This window comes from Dama dama, chromosome 6 (genome assembly GCF_033118175.1).
Source record: "Dama dama isolate Ldn47 chromosome 6, ASM3311817v1, whole genome shotgun sequence".
NCBI classification, from domain to species: Eukaryota; Metazoa; Chordata; class Mammalia; order Artiodactyla; family Cervidae; genus Dama; species Dama dama.
In genome coordinates this window covers 16,557,726-16,575,868 of record NC_083686.1, presented here as the reverse complement: position 1 = coordinate 16,575,868, position 18,143 = coordinate 16,557,726, and the positions used below count along the sequence as shown (strand labels likewise).

The following is an 18,143-nucleotide window of genomic DNA, read 5'->3' as shown; positions in this document are numbered from 1 at the left end:
AAGATGCCAATGTGATAGATACAGACTCAAAAAAACTGGATTTCACCCCCCTCCCACAAACAAAACAAAACAAAACAAAACTTCCCCTAGGAAATATAAAGAAAACCTGAACACTGATGGGTTGAAATAGACTTGTGCCAGCACAGCCTTCTGTCTTAATTCTGCAATCAGATCTTGGCATACTCCCGGACCCACACAAATTCTGCATTGTTGGTGAGAACCCGAAGGAAATGTTAGGATTTTGGCAATTCTTGACTATTCAGTTTTGTTACTGTGTTTTTTGCCCTCTTAGGAATTTATGTTTTCCCCAAAGAAAACATAATTAAAGAGTCCCAGTATCTGATATTAATGGACAGTGGGTAACATGACAATACATTACTCGAAGATCTTCAAAGAATCTGGCAAGGAATCTTATGGAAAACCTTACAATTTTTAAATAGTAAAGTGCATTAAAACACATTTTGAATCCATACTTGTTTTACTTCACATACTTGAAATATTAAAGTGATTGTACAAATTCTTCCTAAGGTTTCTCCAATTAAATTTTAACCTAAGTGACAAGACAGAAACAGTGTCTAGGGGGCTTTGTCTATGGATATTTTTCTGTCCTGGAGTCTGGCAATACTGATATCCAAACAACTTGATCAAGTATAATAAGGCCATTATCTGCTTTCTCTCCTCTTCCTCCCTCTCCTCCTCCACCCACTTCTCCTCCTCTGTTTCCTTCTATTTCTTTTCTAGATTCCTGAGCTCCCTGTGGTCTTAAAAGTATCACACATCCCCCTTGTAAATCTCCTTGTAAAACTTCTCAAACCTTGCATACCTTTTATACTCCTTCTGAGGATATGACTTAGAATCCTGGAAACTTAGCTTTTACCCTTGAAGCATTTGTGGGGTTTGTAGAGTTGGTCTGAAAAAGAAATGCCTTTAACTCTGAAATGAGTTGACTGGCAAAATCCAGCTTTAAGTGATACCTAGGGCAAGTTCTCACCAGAGACATTGGGAATTGAATGACAGACACCACACCCCCTGGAGTCTGTATCTATCACATTGGCATCCTCCCCTGGTTAGAACCTTTCAAGTCTACTCTTTGCAAATTTATTTCTCCCTTAAAGTTGCTAAAATCTGCATGAGAGATGTCTTCTAGTCTCAATTAATCCACAAATGAGAGAAAAGTAAGATGGCAGGAGGAGAAGGGGGTGACAGAGGATGAGATGGTTGGATGGCATTACCGACTCAATGGACATGAGTCTGAGCAAACTCCAGGAGATGGTGAAGGACAGGGAAGCCTGGCATCCTGCAGACCATGGGGTTGCAAAGAATTGGACATGACTGAGCAACTGAAGAGCAACAACAACATACTTGAGTCCTGTGGACAACAAAGCATTTTCTAGTTTGGTTTATATGATTGGTAATAAAGATCTTTGCTAAATCCCTAAGGAGCTTTTAGAAAACAAATACAGAAGCACTTTTCTTTCTGCAGAGAAGTGAGAGGGGAATACAGGATTTTGGTAGATATACCTTCCCTGCTGCTTAATCCTCAAGTGACAATCTTCCCATTTTTCAGTTGCAGTGTCTAGTATAAGATAATCACATACATCATACACATCAGTGAAATGATGTCAGGTGGAAGGGGGATTACCAGACCACCTGACCTGCCTCTTGAGAAATCTGAATGCAGGTTAAGAAGCAACAGTTAGAATTGGACATGGAACAATGGACTGGTTCCAGTTGCGAAAGAAGTACGTCAAGGCTGTATTTGTCACCCTGCTTATTTAACTTATATGCAGAGTATATCATGCAAAATGCCAGATTGGATGAAGCACAAGCTGGAATCAAGATTGCCGGGAGAAATATCAATAACCTCAGATATGAAGATGACACCACCCTTATGGTGGAAAGCAAAGAGGAACTGAAGAGCCTTTTGATGAAAGTGAAAGAGGAGAGTGAAAACGCTTGCTTAAGACTCAACATTCAAAAAACTAAGATCATGGCATCCGGTCCTATCACTTCGTGGCAAATAGATGCAGAAACAATGGAAACAGACAGATTTCTTAGGCTCCAAAATCACTGCAGATGGTGACTGTAGCCATGAAATTAAAAGATGCTTGCTTCTTGTAAAAAAAGCTATGACCAACCTAGACAGCATATTAAAAAGCAGAGACATTACTTTGCCAACAAAAGTCCATCTAGTCAAAGCTATGATTTTTCCAGTAGTCATGTATGGATGTGAGATTTGGACCATAAAGAAAGCTGAGCACTGAAGAATTGATGCTTTTGAGCTGTGGTATTGAAGACTCTTGAGAGTCCCTTGGACTGCAAGAAGATCCAACCAGTCCATCCTAAAGGAGATCAGTCCTGAATATTCACTGGAAGGAATGTTGAAGCTGAAACTCTAATACTTTGGCCATCTGGTGCAAAGAACTGACTCATTGGAAAAGACCCTGATGCTGGGAACAATTGAAGGCAGGAGGAGAAGGGGACAATGGAGAATGAGATGGTTGGCTAGCATCACTGACTCAATGGACATGAGTTTGAGCAAGCTATGGGAGTTGGTAATGGACAGGAAAGCCTGGTGTGCTGCAGTCCATGGGTTTGCAAAGCGTCGGACATAACTGAGTGACTGAACTGGAAGGGGTGGAGACAGAGGTCAGGAGATGTGAAAGCAAAGATCTTAGATACACGGGTGTATCACAGAGGCATGTCTTAACCTTTTGGATTAGTGACTACCCAGTAATCATATTGAGTTCAATTTTGTATTGTCTTGATTCTAAGTTTGCTTGTGGTAATAGTTGTTATATCCTGAATTAGGTTACCAACATGATAGCTTCCTTGTCTTTTCTAAATGTCAGAATCTTGAATCATTGACACATCTTCCTGAGGCTCTTGGGACCCTTAAGTGTGTGCAGATTTCATTTTGGTTAATGTCATTATTTTCCAGCTTTTATCTAAAACTGCCCATTGGCATGTACCTGCCAGGCTGCAGGTAGAATATGTTAAGCCATGTGAAGGTCATTTATTCCTCCCAATTAGAAAATAAGTTACACTGCTTCTGGTTAGGAATTCCACACACATTTTAAAAAAGAAATATACAAAGAATTTTTTCCCTGCAGAGCTTAATTAGATGGTTGAGAATTCTTCCACCAGAAAATCAATTTTCTAGTGGGACATCAAGCCAGGATGAGACAGATCACCAGAAAGAAAGACTACAAGAAACCAGAAAAAGAAGGGTAAAAGAAAAAAAAAAAAAAAAAACACATGTGTCCACACAGACTTTTATTTTTGGTGTTTCTAAATTTAAATGTGTGCTCTTCCATATCACTGGAGACCCATAGTGATGGTTTTTAAATACTCTAAAGCAGACATCTTTATAAAGTATTTTTTTTTTTTTTTGAATAGTTGAGTTGGCATTCCAGGTAATCAGTACCATAATATCTAGATCTGAAATTGTTTTGTTTTTTTTTTTTTTTGGTGGTGGGAGGAGAGGGGACTGCATCAGCAAAATGTTTTACTACTCCATCCTCTTTCTTTTATACTGTGTAATTTTGAGAGCTCTTAAACCATGATAAGGAAGTAATTATGCTTTGAATTTCTCTAAAGATCTAACTAGAGAGTATTCATCTAAATAAACATTTCTAGGAATATAGGTTTAATGACCCAGGTAATTCTGATTGGAGAAATAAGATTTTATATAGAGACCTGACAGAAGCAAGTAAAACCTTGTGGGGTTTGGCCAAAGACATGCTGAGCTTCTAAGGGGCAAAGGGATCTGTATTCGGCATCCCTTCTCTGCACCCACAGCCCCAGATTCACACCAACGTGCGTCTGTGACATGAATGAAATAAACGGGTCAAGCCAGCCTCGGGGTACGGAGGCAGGGCTCTGTTTGGCTGTCGCGGGTCCGGGGACCCCCCGTGTCCCCCCGGCGGCTCTAAGATAACCCAGCAGAGAGGCGCTGGGCGAGTACCGGGCTCCTCCTGCCTCCCCCGTCGTGAAGCTGCCAGTTGCCGAATGAAATCTGAAACCGCGGGCTGCGTCTGAGGGTTGGCCCCGCTCACTTGTACTGTATATTTACACATTGACACACAATCACTCTTTCTAACTTCTGGGACTCTTCTGTGCGCAACTGCTAGGATCTCTCAAGTGCATGTGGCAACTCAGCCCAGCTCCGGGTGGAAACCGGCGGCCGGGCTTTTGGAGGGTCTCGAAGGCCGGGGGAGCTGTCAAGACTGCGGCGGGGACCGGAGTGGATCGAGGCGCGGGCGGCTGGGGGGAAGCACCCCCAACTTTCCACCCCAGCCGCAGCTCCTTCTGCCGCCGCGCATTTCCTCCGAAACCGCGCCTGCGGAGCTACCCAGTGCATGGGGCGCAATACTTCCCCTTGTTGTGGGAAGTAAGGAGACTGCCCTCCCCGTTTTAATTTTTTTTTTCCGGCTCGTCCTGGGGCTCTTTTTCTTCGGAGCAGTCGCCGTCCCCCTTCTGTCGTGCGCTCTGAGCAGGGTAGGTGACCTGGTTTGGGGCGTAGGGGGGAGGTGATGTGCTCCGGGGTGACTTCGGGGGGCTGGGACTTGGCCTCGCCTGCGCCCGGGGCGGGGGTGCTGCGGGCACAGCTGCGGGCGACCCGGGTGGGGGCTGCAGGGGGCGAGGAGGGACCGCAGGAATCCCGGCTGGTGCAGTGTGTGCGTGTGTGTGTGTGTGTGCGCGCGCGCGTCCGCGTGCGTGTAGATGATGGGGAACAATGGTCCTTTCTTATTATTTTTAAAAGGATGAAAACAGCGCAAGCTGATAGTACGCGTATCTAGGCTTAAAAATAGAAGGAAGGAATAAAGACTCCGCAGTTTACTTCCCTATCTATCCGCCCCCTTCTCCGCTGCTCCTCTCCATTAGTGTCTTATATCACGAGAGTTTTCTAGATAACAGGCATTCAGAGGTATGTTCTAATAGTAAATACTCTCATTGTAAACAAAGCCTTTGGGAATCTTGGGTGAGTTTTCAGCCACTCAAAAGAATCTGTTTAGATTTTTTAAAAGGAAACTTTTCGACCTCTTTTGGGGCTAGAGATATGTAATATGTTCTCATTAAAAAAAATACTTCAGACTGCGTTTCTTGTACAAGTCCTCAAATAGAACGGTAGATAATATTACTCTGAATTCCTTAGAGATGTTAGGTTTTCAATACCAGCTAGTAATAGGGAGCCCAGACTGCCTTGTACTCTATGCATATATTAATTCATTTAAAATATCATTTCCAAGATATTTCTGTTTCCTTCGTAGCTTACTCTTTTTTGGTAAACCTAGCAGGACGTTATTATCTCATCTCTTTCTAAAATGAGGAAGTAAATAAATCATGCGTATTTGGAATATAAAATTTGCAAAGTGTCTGCTATCCATGAGTAAAATAGTATGTGTTGCTGTGTCTATTATGTCAGACTAATTAATTGAAACCCAGGAATATTTACAAGTAGAGTTAAGAGCTTTACTCAATTACTGAGAAGAAGATGGACAGACAGATTAAATACAAACAATCTGTCTCCTGCTTCTAATTAGACCTCCAAACCAACCATTAAGGGCAAGAATGGGTGTTGGTATTAGGCTGGGCATCATAAAATGTAAAACACACACAGTTAATATATTAGAAAAAGACAGAAAACAAATATAAAGCTCATATTAGACTTATAAAGACCTCACTCTCCCTTTTAAATTTCTTAATACTTCCTCTTCTCTGGGGATATTTCAACCTCTGAGAAAGTCCAATAATACAATTCCCCTTTTTGTCTTCCCTGGGTGCCTGACCTTCAGGTAGTAAGTGGAGAAATCTGTTCTCTTCAGAGCCATTACTGAGTTGTCAGAGTATTCCCCTTAGACATCTTGGAGGATGGAGATATTGACAAAACCTTAAGATAAATAAAATCCTCTTACCCTTCAGAGAGGGTGTCTTCTTGGTGGAAGACCTTTAAGTGGGAGTAAGGGGAAAACTATGAACTTGCTCAGATCTGGACTTTAGTTTGAGGTTTGTGTAAGGAATACACAGCTAGAGTGATAAAAAAAAGGAGAGTCTGTGGTCCTTTCTACATGGGAAAGCCTGCTGAAACTCAGTCTTGTCCTTGGCTTTCAACTGTGTTATTTGGTTTTATTACTTAATCACAGGGGCTTGGGTTTGAGAGGAGGATGGTTTCTCAGTTATGTTCTTGTCGGCTGTATATACAGTGAATTTGAATGAAAATACAGATTTGATAATAAGCGGGGGGAGAACTGTGTTCTCATGAAAAAATGAAGTCAGCGCGGAACAAATAGCGATGCACCCTTTCAGACAAGAGTGGAAACTTCAGTATAAAAGTGGAAAGTGTTCTGGACTGTAATTCCCAGTGAAATCCTTTCAGGTTTTGCTCGGGAGAGTAGTGATCAAAACTCAGAGAGTTCTCATTGTTGAGGTTTTATTGATTGTGTGATCTTGGATTCTCCAGGGTGAAGGGAGAGAGTTAAGGGAAGTGGGGGCGGGGTGGGGCAGGAAGGGCTAGGAATGTGCAGCAGGTGGTAATGAGTAGCTTGAGTCTGTTTATTTTGCTGTCTTGGTCAAAGCCTCGTTTGTTGTTTACCAACAGTGCCCTGCATAGTTTGGCTGTGACCTACTGGCCCACTGAAGTGTTTTCTTTCTGGTTCTGTTAGTGTCGTGATTGGTTTCTCAGGGCTGAAAGTGCATAGCGCTGCTGCAAAGTCCTGGCCATGCATCTGGTCCTTGTTCCTCATGTTTGCCCTGCTGTAGGGCCGTCTTTGTTACCTGTGGTTGTTCTCCTGAGGTTTCTTTTATGGCCCATGTGGAAGGGTTCTTTTCCCACGAATCAAGCTTATGCAGTGCTGTTTCCTTCTTTCTGCCATGTATCTCCATTCTACGGTGGCATTGCCACAATTAATGTTTATAAAGTGCAGATCCAATTGTGTAAGTCCCTTGTTCTAAAACCTTTGATAGACCCCAGAGACCTATAATGGCAACTCTAAGTGCCTTAGTACAGGAACTAAAAGCTCTTCAAAGCCCCTCATTTTTTGCTGTGTCTTCCTACACCAGGGGCCCTCACTCTTCATACTTCTTATTTCTTGCTTCTGGATTTCATTCTCCTGAAATGTCCTCTGCCTGGAAAGCCCCTCTTGATTATCAGTGGTCCACTTCAAGTGGATCTTCCCTTGGAAGACTTGCCCAATTCCGTGCAGGAACAGTTAATCATTTCATCTCATCTGCTTCCGCAATGTCTTAAACATACCGTGAATGATTATTTTAATAATTTTTATGTAACCCCCCCCAACCAGCTACAGTGAGTTCCTTAATGGGTGTATTGTTGGTGGTGGGAATACCTGTATCTAGCTCCTAGAACAGAGTATGAAGCAGAGTAGACATCTATTAATGTTTCCTTAGTAAATGAGCAAGGAAGTCATGAATGAAGAAAGCAGTGGTGGACTCCAATTTATGCAGGTAGTTATTTCCCCAAAGTTCATTTGAAAAAATGTCTATGTGGACTCAGAGTTCATTTTCTAAAGGTAATGATGCTACCAAATATAGTTCACTTTCCAGACTGGCCCACACAAGCCTATTTTATTTCTATAATAGATGAAATATTGTGCTTTTACTATTCTAAAGTAAAAGCAAAACAAAACAAAATCTAGAGTGGAACTATTTTTTTTCCCCTCTTTGAAACTACAAAATACTCTTGAGTTTAAAGAGAGTAGAAACCGTTAGAATAAATAAACATCTCCCACAATTATTTTTTATATTATACTGTAAAATCTCTAATCTGCTGTATCCCAGTGGGAGGTCCTGGATTTAGCTGTGAGGACTAATAATGGAGTTGAATTGGAGATTCTGTTGCCTGTGGACTGGGTAATAATCTTAATTAATAAAACAAAATAGAAGTACTAATTTGGGCTATTTAATAATTATCTTGAGTGCTAGTGCTTGAGGGAATCAAATTTAATTAAAGTAGAATGTGAAGGTGGATGGAGAGGAGGAAATTCAGAAAGGCACCTTCCTTCCTTTTGCTGATTTTTAAAATTATATTGGTTTTATTTCCATCTCCTTTGATCATTTATGCTCAAAGTTCCTTCCTGAAAAAAATTTGTCTACAATTATTTATGCTGCCTAACATGTAGAAGCAGGGGGAGTATATGTGCTTTGAGCCAAAATACAAATGGGTTTATTTTGTTTTCAGAACTGTGATACTTTTGTCACTTGCATACTTGCTGTTTAACACATGGATAATTTTTCAATAAAGAATGCATAATACTTGTGTTTCAGGCACTGTCCAGGGACCATATATAGTTCAAGTTGCTCTTTATATAGTATCTCTGAGGAGACTGGACAGTCAACCATTGATATTTAGAAGTAATAGTCTACTCAACTTTCTAAATCTTCCATGCTCTCTATTTTTATCAAATTGAAAATTTACCCTTCCCAATCATGTTACAACTCCTTTTTATTATGTTGTCTTCATTCACTATGCTTTAATAAATACTTTTTACTTTCTACAGGGAGTCAGTTGAAAAGAGATGGGCTCCATGGAAAACATCTTGGTGTTTTTTGTTATATATTTCAACATCCCTTATGTAAAGATCTCTACAAGTCCATCTTTGCTTTTACCGCTTTAGAAAATGTGTCTCTTCTGATTAGCTGGTGTTGTTTCCTTTCTTAGAAGAACAGAGGCTAAAAATCACCATGTTTCTCATTTTAGTTTGTCATCCAAGAACTCAGCATTAAATTTGATGCACAGTTATACCTTAGTTGAGGTTTTCTAATAATGTGGTTTGCATCCTTTTAGCCTACTTTAATGATCTTAAAATACCCATACCTTTTAACAGTTAAAAGTTAGCTTAAATGCATTATGGAAATAGGCCAAATTACCTCCATTTTAAGCTTTTTTTAGTATGTTGTTGTTTAGTTGGCTAAGTTGTGTCTGACTCTTTTGAGACCCCATAGACTGTAGCCCCTCATTCCCCTCTGTCCATGGGATTTTCCAGGCAAGAATACTGGAGTGGGTTGCCATTTCCTTCTCCAGGGGATCTTCCTGACCCAGGGATAAATCCTGCATCTCCTGTGTCCCCTGCATTGGCAGATGAATTCTTGACCACTGTGCAACCTGGGAAGCACCACTCTTTTGGTAGACATGTAGTTAAATATGTATAAAATTTTATTTTGTAGCTTCAGTTTAGTATTTCAGAGCCAATAATTTTTCCAGATTATTTTTTTGGTTTCTTGAATCATTGTAAGTACTGTTTTTATACTCCCTGATAGATAAAATGGCCTTGCCCAAAATACTACATTTCTTGAAAACCTTAGAAAGAAAATCATGTGTGAGGAATTTTGAAAGCAAATACTTCAGAGCAAGCATGTGAGTTCTTTTCGATATTCATATTGTAATTGTGTAGAAGAGTGCCCTCAGGAATATCTCTGAGAAGCATATTTCTTTTTCTTACAAGTAAGATCTATCAATAGATTGAAGTAAAAATCATAATTAAAATCTGTAATTAGGGATGTATTCTGCCCATCAAATTGAGTTTTCAGTTAAAGAGGGTAATTTTTCAAATTTCCCATGGAGGACAAATAACTCTCATTTTGTCTTGAGTTTTCTTGCCTCTTTAAGTCACACAGACTCGTAATAATAATCATGCTAACTAATTAAGTACCTCCTATGTACCAAGCACTCCATGGGAGTTTTATTTATTTTTTAAATATACTACTTCTAATTCTAGAAATAGAAATAATTAGTAATTCTAGAAGTAAACTATGTTATATCTAATTCAGATATGTTATTCCTACTCTGTGAGTATGTTTAGGTTCAAAGAGGTAAAACTTACTCAAGCTATTATTGCTCAGTTCAGTTCAGTTGCTCGGACGTGTTCAACTCTTTGCAACCCCATGAAGCACAGCACGCTAGGCCTCCCTGTCCATCACCATCTCCCGGAGTCCACCCAAACCCATGTCCATCAAGTCGGTGATGCCATCCAACCATCTCATCCTTGGTCGTCCCCTTCTCCTCCTGCCCCCAATCCCTCCCAGTATCAGGGTCTTTTCCAATGAGTCAGCTCTTCTCATCAGGTGGCCAAAGTATTGGAGTTTCAACTTCAACATCAGTCCTTCCATTGAACACCCAGGACTGATCTCCTTTAGGATGGACTGGTTGGATCTCCTTGCAGTCCAAAGGACTCTCAAGAGTCTTCTCCAACACCACAGTTCAAAAGCATCAATTCTTCAGCACTCAGCTTTCTTTATAGTCCAACTCTCATATCCATACATGACCACTGGAAGAACCATAGCCTTGACTAGTAGACCTTTATTGGCAAAGTAATGTCTCTGCTTTTTAATATGTTGTCTAGGTTGGTCATAAATTTCCTTCCAAGGAGTAAGTGTCTTTTAATTTCATGGCTGCAATCACCATCTGCAGTGATTTTGGAGCCCAGAAAAATAAAGTCTGACACTGTTTCCCCATCTATTTACCATCAAGTGATGGGACCAGATGCCATGATCTTAGTTTTCTGAATGTTGAGCCTTAAGCCAACTTTTTTCACTCTTCTCTTTGATTAAGAGGCTCTTTAGTTCTTCTTCACTTTCTGCCATAAAGGTGGTCTCGTCTGCATATCCGAGTTTGTTGATATTTCTCCCGGCAATCTTGATTCCAGCTTGTGCTTTCCTCCAGCCCACCGTTTCTCATGATGTACTCTGCTTATAAGTTAAATAAGCAGGGTGACAATATACAGCCTTGACGTACTCCTTTTCCTATTTGGAACCAGTCTGTTGTACCATGTTCAGTTCTAACTGTTGCTTCCTGACCTGCATACAGGTTTCTCAGTGGTAGTAGAGTTGAGAAAACCAGATCTATCTGAATCCAAATACCCTGTCATTTTTCTAATATGTCACCTTCTCTCAGTGCTTTTCTCTCTATTAATTTTAGAATGATAATCTGTGTTTCAATGTGCTTGACATATAGTACAGACCTGGTCCCTATATGGTCTCAAAGAACTGACCTTGAAGTTCTCCTGCAGATCTTTTAGATGACAGTCTTATGCTGATGAGCTGGGGCCCGTGGGATGGATTGCCACTCTCAAGCTTCACTCATAGTAATTGACTTGACCAGATTTTATTTTCTGGTGAGAGGTGAACAGCAAAGATATGGTCCATGTAACCCCAATGGTTTATTTCTTGTTCAGTCACTCAGTCGTTTCCAACTCTTTGTGACCCCATGGACTGCAGCATGCCAGGCTTCCCTGTCCTTCACCATCTCCAGGAGCTTTCTTCAAACTCATGTCCATTGAGACAGTGATGCCATCCAACCAACCATCTCATCCTCTGTTGTCCCCTTCTCCTCCTGCCTTCAATCTTTCCCAGCATCAGGGTCTTTTCCAATGAGTCAGCTCTTCACATCAGGTGGCCAAAGTGTTGGAGTTTCAGCTTCAGCATCAGTCCTTCTAATGAATATTCAGGACTGATTTCCTTTAGGATGGACTGATTTGATCTCCTTGCAGTCCAAGAGACTCTCAAGAGTCTTCTCCAACACCACAGTTCAGAAGCATCAATTCTTTGGCACTCAGCCTTCTTTATGGTCCAACTTTCACATCCATGCGTGACTACTGGAAAAACCATGTAGGATAAAACCAATGATTTATCCTCATTGCTTAATTCCCAGACTTTTGCCCCTAGGGCAAGTGATTTATGTGTGAAATAATCCCAGGAAACTCAGGTAAGGGGAGGCCTTTTTTTTCAGGTGAAACTTCTCATATATCAGTACTTTTAATACTAGGTTCATCAAATTATATTAAAAAGGTGATTATAAAGGTGCAGGTCTTCTATAATATTTTCATCAACAGTGTCCTATGTTATAGTAAACCAAGTTTATAACCACCATTAAGTGTTTCCCTGGAATACTGTGAGAAACAGATGGAGGTAGTGGAGAGAGAAGAGGTAGGTGGTCCTAGGGCTGAGGACTAGAGACTCAACTTGAAAAATCTGAAATAATATGTATTTTCAGGAACCTCCATATTGTTTTCCATAGTGGCTTTACCAATTTACATTCCCACCAACAGTGTACTAGGCCTCCGTTTTCTCCACATACTTGCCAACATTTATTATTATTATTTTTTTGATGACAATTATTTTGATCAGTATGGGATAATATCTTATTATAGTTTTGGTTTGTATTTCCCTGATGATTAGTTATGTTGAGTGAACACTTTTTCACGTGCTTGTTGACCATCTGAATGTTTTCTTTGGAAAAATGTTTCTCTGGGCCTTCTGTCCATTTTAAAGTCATTTTTGATATGGAGTTATATGAGCTCTTTGGGCTTCCCAGGTGGTGCTCTGGTAAAGAACCTGCCTGCAGTGCATAAGATGCAAGAGACATGGGTTCGATCCCTAAGTCAGGAAGATACCCTGCAGAAGGAAAAGGCAACCCACTCCAGTATTCTTGCATGGAAAATCCCATGGACAGAGGAGCCTGTGGGTCCATGGGGTCACAAAGAGTCGGTCAAGGCTAAGCAAGATACAGGGTGATTTCTTTATATACCTGGGTATTCATCTGAAGTAAACAAAAACATTAATATGAAAAGATATATGCACCCCAACATTCATAGCGCATTATTTACAATAGTCAAGATATGGAAGGAACCTGTGTCATATTCTCAGTTGCTCAGTCGTGTTTGACTCTTTGTGGCCCCATGGAATTTTCCAGGCAAGAATAATGGAGTGGGGTGCCATTTTCTACTCCATGGAATCTTCCAAAACCAGGGAGTGAACCTGCATCTCTTTGTGTCTCCTGCATTGGGAGGTGGATTCTTTACCACTAGCATGACCCGGGAAACTCATGGAAGGAACCTAGGTATCCGTCAACAGATGAATGGATAAAGAGATGTGACATTTATACACAATGGAATATTATACAGCCATTAGTAAAGAATGAATTTTTTGTCATTTACAACAACATGGATAGACCTGGAGGGTATTATGCTTATTGAAGTAAGACAAATACCACATGCTTTCAGTTATATATGGAATCTAAACAAATAAAACAAATGAAGAAATATAACAAAACAGAAACAGATTCACAGATAGAGAACAAGCTAGTGGTTACCACTGGGGGAGTGGGAGTGAGGCCAGATAGGGGAAGAGGATTAAGAGGTACAGCCTACTAGGTATAAAATAAATAAGATACAGTGATATAATGTACAGCATGGTGAATATAGCCAATATTTTATAATATCTTTAAATGGAGTATAATCTATAAAAATAGAATTCACTATGTTATAAAACTGAAACTTTCTATCATAAATAGACTATACTTTGATGAAAACCAAGAAGAGAAAAAGCTGAAATACAAAAGGAAGAGATTATTTATTTGGGTGTAGCAAGCAAGAAAGGGAGAAAGGTTGAGTTCTTGGTGACAGTATTCACTGGACACTGAAACGAAATGGGCTGCAGGGAAAGTGATTTCAAAGCTAGTCTTTCTCAAGATAGGAGCGTTTATCCCAGAAGCTGTTGGAGTGCATGTCACTCCTGTTTTTAATGATATAGAGAAAAAAATTCTCCAACTTCCTTGAGGTGTCGTGTTTGACTGTTCTATTGTGCAGGGAATATCTGGTTTTAAAATTTCTTATATGAAGAAACTTCTAGGATGAAAAGATGACCGAGGGGGCAAAAGGAGCTTGATGTTATCTTGTTGCACCTAATTGCATAAAAGCAGGATTTAGCCACAGGAGTACTGCCTTTAGAATTCCATTTTGGTTTTTGTATCCCATTTTGGTTTGTTACAGGGCTTCCCAGGTGGCACTAGTGGTAAAGAACCTGCTTGCAAATGCAGGAGACATAAGAGACATAGGCTTGATCCCTGGGTTAGGAAATCCTGTGGAGGAAGGCATGGCAACCCACTCCAGTATTCTTGCCTCGAGAATCCCATGGACAGAGGAGCCTGGTGGACTACAGTCCATAGGGTCACAAAGATTTGGACACGACTGAAGTAACTTAGCAGGCACACATGCATGCATGTGGTTTATTACTGTGAAATGGGTCAAATGCAATGCCAGCAATGTTATACAAAGGCAATTATGGGTATACAAAAGGACTAGCCCATTGATTTACTGATTAGAGCTTTCATACTTTGGTGACAGCATATAATTTCATCTTGGAGTAACTTTTCTGTGTTTGTAGGGTTAGGTTTGAGTTGACAGGTTCTGTAAGGGAACCTTGGACATTGATGCCTAGAAACAGGTGGGGGTTGCGAGGAATTATCTGGGGAAGGAGCTCTGAGGACTCCCTCTCAACAGAGGGAGCTGCTGGAGGAGGATGGGTGGGAGAAGGGGAGAAACAAGGTCACAAGATAATAAGTGTCAGAAATCAAGGAATCAGGAGAAAAGGCAAATCCAGGGACAGCACTGGAAACTAGAAGCCAAGGGCAGGGAGGCAGCATATGATGTAACGAACAAGAATGAGTCTCTGTGTTTAATAATAGATAGCAATTATTAAAGCCTTACTATGTGCTGGTTATGCCAAGCTCTTCCATGGGTTATCACCTTTAATCCTCAAGCTTCCACATGAGTAGGAGCTATTATTATCTTTTATAGGTGGGAAAACTGGAACTTGAAACTTCCTTGGTGGTCCTGCGGTTAAGACTTTGCCTTCCAATGCAGAGGTTGTGGGTTCGATCCCTGGTCAGTTCAGTTCAGTTCAGTTGCTCAGTAGTGTCCGACTCTTTGTGACCCCATGAACCACAGCACACCAGGCCTCCCTGTCCATCACCATCTCCTGGAGTTTACTCAAACTGATGTCCATTGAGTTGGTGATGCCATCCAACCATCTCATCTTGGTTGTCCCCTTCTCCTCCTGCCTTGAATCTTTCCCAGCATCAGGGTCTTTTCAAATGAGTCAGCTCTCCACATCAGGTGGCCAAAGTATTGGAGTTTCAACTTCAACATCAGTCCTTCCAATGAACACCCAGGACTGATCTCCTTTAGGATGGACTGGTTGGATCTCCTTACAGTCCAAGGGACTCTTAAGAGCCTTCTCCAACACCACAGTTCAAAAGCATCAATTCTTCGGTGCTCAGCCTACTTTATAGTCCAACTCTCACATCCATACATGACCACTGGAAAAACCATAGCCTTGACTAGACAGACCTTTGTTGGCAAAGTAATGTCTCTGCTTTTTAATATGCTATCTAGGTTGGTCATAACTTTCCTTCCAAGGAGTAAGTGTCTTTTAATTTCATGGCTGCAATCACCATCTGCAGTGATTTTGGAGCCCAGAAAAATAAAGTCAGCCACTGTTTCCACTGTTTCCCCATCTATTTGCTATCAAGTGATGGGACCAGATGCCATGATCTTACTTTTCTGAATGTTGAGCCTTAAGCCAACTTTTTCACTCTCCTCTTTCACTTTGATCAAGAGGCTCTTTAGTTCTTCTTCACTTTCTGCCATAAGGGTGGTGTCGTCTGCATATCTGAGGTTATTGTTATTTCTCCCTGAAGTCTTGATTCCAGCTTGTGCTTCCTCCAGGGAGATCCCATATGTCTCATGGTCAAAAAATCAAAACAGAAAACAGTATTGTAACAAATTGAATAGAGGCTTTAAATATGGTCCTCATAAAAAGAAAGAAATCAAACATAGAAAAACCAAACCAAAACTGAAACTCGGAAAGTCTTTGTAACTTACCAAAGTCACACAGCCACTAAGTGGTATATGTGGGATTAAAACTAACATATCTTACTGTGAGATATGATACCACACTTTATCACCGTGTTCTGGAATTAGACCTGTTTTCCAGCCTGCCTTGGATATACACAAAGACCTGTAACTTCGGGCAAGTTGTGTTAACCTCCTTGAACCACAGGTTCCCTCTCTGTGAAATGGGCATTTAATAATATCTACTCCATAGTGTTGTTATAGACTTTTAACTTATGAAGTGAGCATGAGCATTGCCGGTAAGATACTGGACGGGTATCTAGCATCTGGTAAATGTCAATACATGTCAACATTTATTATAATATTATTAAATTTCATGAGGAACATGGGATTCTCGAGCAGTATTTTTCAAAATATAGGTCTTAATGTATCAGCGGTCATAGAATCAAATCAGTGGTTCATGACCAGTGTTTCTTTTCAACTGAAAAGGGATAGAACAGGATGGAATAGAATAGAAAAATCAGGGTTCATTATATATAATAAAAGTAAGAATTGGCATGTTTTAATTTTCAGTTTTTTAAATGTGTGTGTATGTACCTCACACACTGGGTAAAAATGAAAAATGTACTTATTATTATTGATAACTGTCAAGATAAAGTATTTTAAAAATCCTTTAAAGTAGCAGTTCAGAGTGTGGTCTCAAGACCAAAAGCATAATTTTCACCTGGGATCTTGTTAGAAATGCAAATTACTGAGACCTACCTGAACCCAGCCATATGATTTTTAATAAGAACCTCAGATGATTAAAGACTATTACCTATTCAAAACTGGGAAATCATGATAAAATTAGGTAAGGATACATCTAAATTACTTAAGAGCAGTTAGAAGAACATATTGTTTTATATTGACTAAAGCTGTTAATTCTCTACAAAATGCTTTTCTGTCTTGTGACTTGAGTTTTGTGTAGTCTTTTCTCCTATTTTTTTCTATGCTGCCCTTTCACAGTTCAGGTAGCTGAGTCCCACAGAAGTCCATTCTTTTGTATATAGAAGGACATTGAATAGTTAGATCTGTACTTTCTTCTAGAACTACAAGATAAAAGCTTAATATTCTTTGGGAGTAGCCCAGAGCCCTGAATATCTAAGTTGTATTCAATTTGAAACATTTTAATGATAATGGTCCAGATGCTCGAACAGCTGTGAAACTGGGAATTAAATTAAGAACTCATAAAAAAAAAAACTGCATTCAGTATTTTACTGAGATATTTATTTTGAAAAGTACATGCAGACAAGAGATTGGCAATCTAGTTAATGCAGTACTAATACTGATGATAAACAACAACAACAAAAAATCTGTTTTGGTAAAAACGGAAGTCATATAAATTTTTATACTGGTATGTTTTTCCTATTAATGAAGACAACGAATGTGTTTAAGATATTTATTGACTGTATGTCATTACTTTAAAGAGAGAGAAGATAATATTGAATTGACTAGTTTCTGTTCATTTTTGTGTTTTATTGTTGTATTTGATTTTTAGTTGGAAGGTGAAAGTGAGTGTTAGTTGGTCAGTCGTGTCTGACTCTTTGTGACCCCATGAACTGTAACCTACCAGGCTCCTGTGTCCATGGAATTTCCTGGGCAAGAATACTGGAGTGGGTAGCCATCCCCTCTTTGGGGATCTTCCTGGCCCAGGGATTGAACCCCAGTCCCCTGCACTGGCAGGCAGATTCTTTATAGCTTGAGCTGCCGGGGAAGCCCTTCGGTTGGAGGTTGTATTTACTTTAAGACTTAGAAGAATTATGTTTGAAAATACAGCATTCAGATTCACTGGAAAAAGTTTGAGGATTTTCTTTTCTGTTTCTTTGAAAGAGCATTTCCTTGGATTTCTTTAAACTGCTTTTTTTAACTGCTTTTTAATAAACATATATTAGCTTTTCTATTTTTATTTTATCTTACATTTTTATTGGAGAATATAACAATATTGTGTTATATTCTACTGTACAGCAAAGTGAATCAGCCATATGTATACATATATCCCCGCTTTTTTGGATTTCCTTCCCATTTAGGTCCCCACAGAGCGCTGAGCAGAGTTCCCTGTGCCATATAGTAGGTTCTCATTAGTTATCTGTTTTATACATAGAATCAATAGTGTATATGTGTCAATCCCAGGCTCCCAATTCACCCACCTCTTCCACCTTGGTTTCCATGCTTTTGTTTTTAGTAGTGTGTGAAAATATTTGCAGGACAGAATTGTCCAAAAGAATGAGTTTCAGGAGTAAGAAAGTCTACCTTCTGGCTCACCGCAGGTAAGATTTTATATTGAAACAATACCTATGGCTGATTCATGTTGATGTGTGGCAGAAACCATCCTCCAATTACAAATAAAATAAAAACAGTGGCTTGAGAGATGTTTCAAAAGATCCTTCTTTGCTTTGTAATCTATGATTGGGGAAGATTGAATGGGAAGGGGCTCGGATGAGGTGTCTCTGGTCCTAC

The 18,143-nt window shown here is 40.0% G+C and overlaps 1 protein-coding gene across 3 annotated transcripts in view; it reads left to right on the top strand.

Moving 5' to 3' along the window:
* ARHGAP24 (Rho GTPase activating protein 24) overlaps positions 1–18,143 on the top strand; it is a 621,697-nt gene that overhangs the window by 54,942 nt on the left and 548,612 nt on the right. For 2 of the 3 annotated variants that reach the window (XM_061145605.1, XM_061145603.1), the window contains exon 1: positions 4,114–4,500. The exons of the other annotated variant lie outside the window; for it this stretch is intronic. The gene's annotated coding sequence lies outside the window, so the exon portion shown is untranslated. Of the gene's footprint in view, positions 1–4,113; positions 4,501–18,143 lie in introns of those variants that run through there. 3 annotated transcript variants of the gene reach the window in all.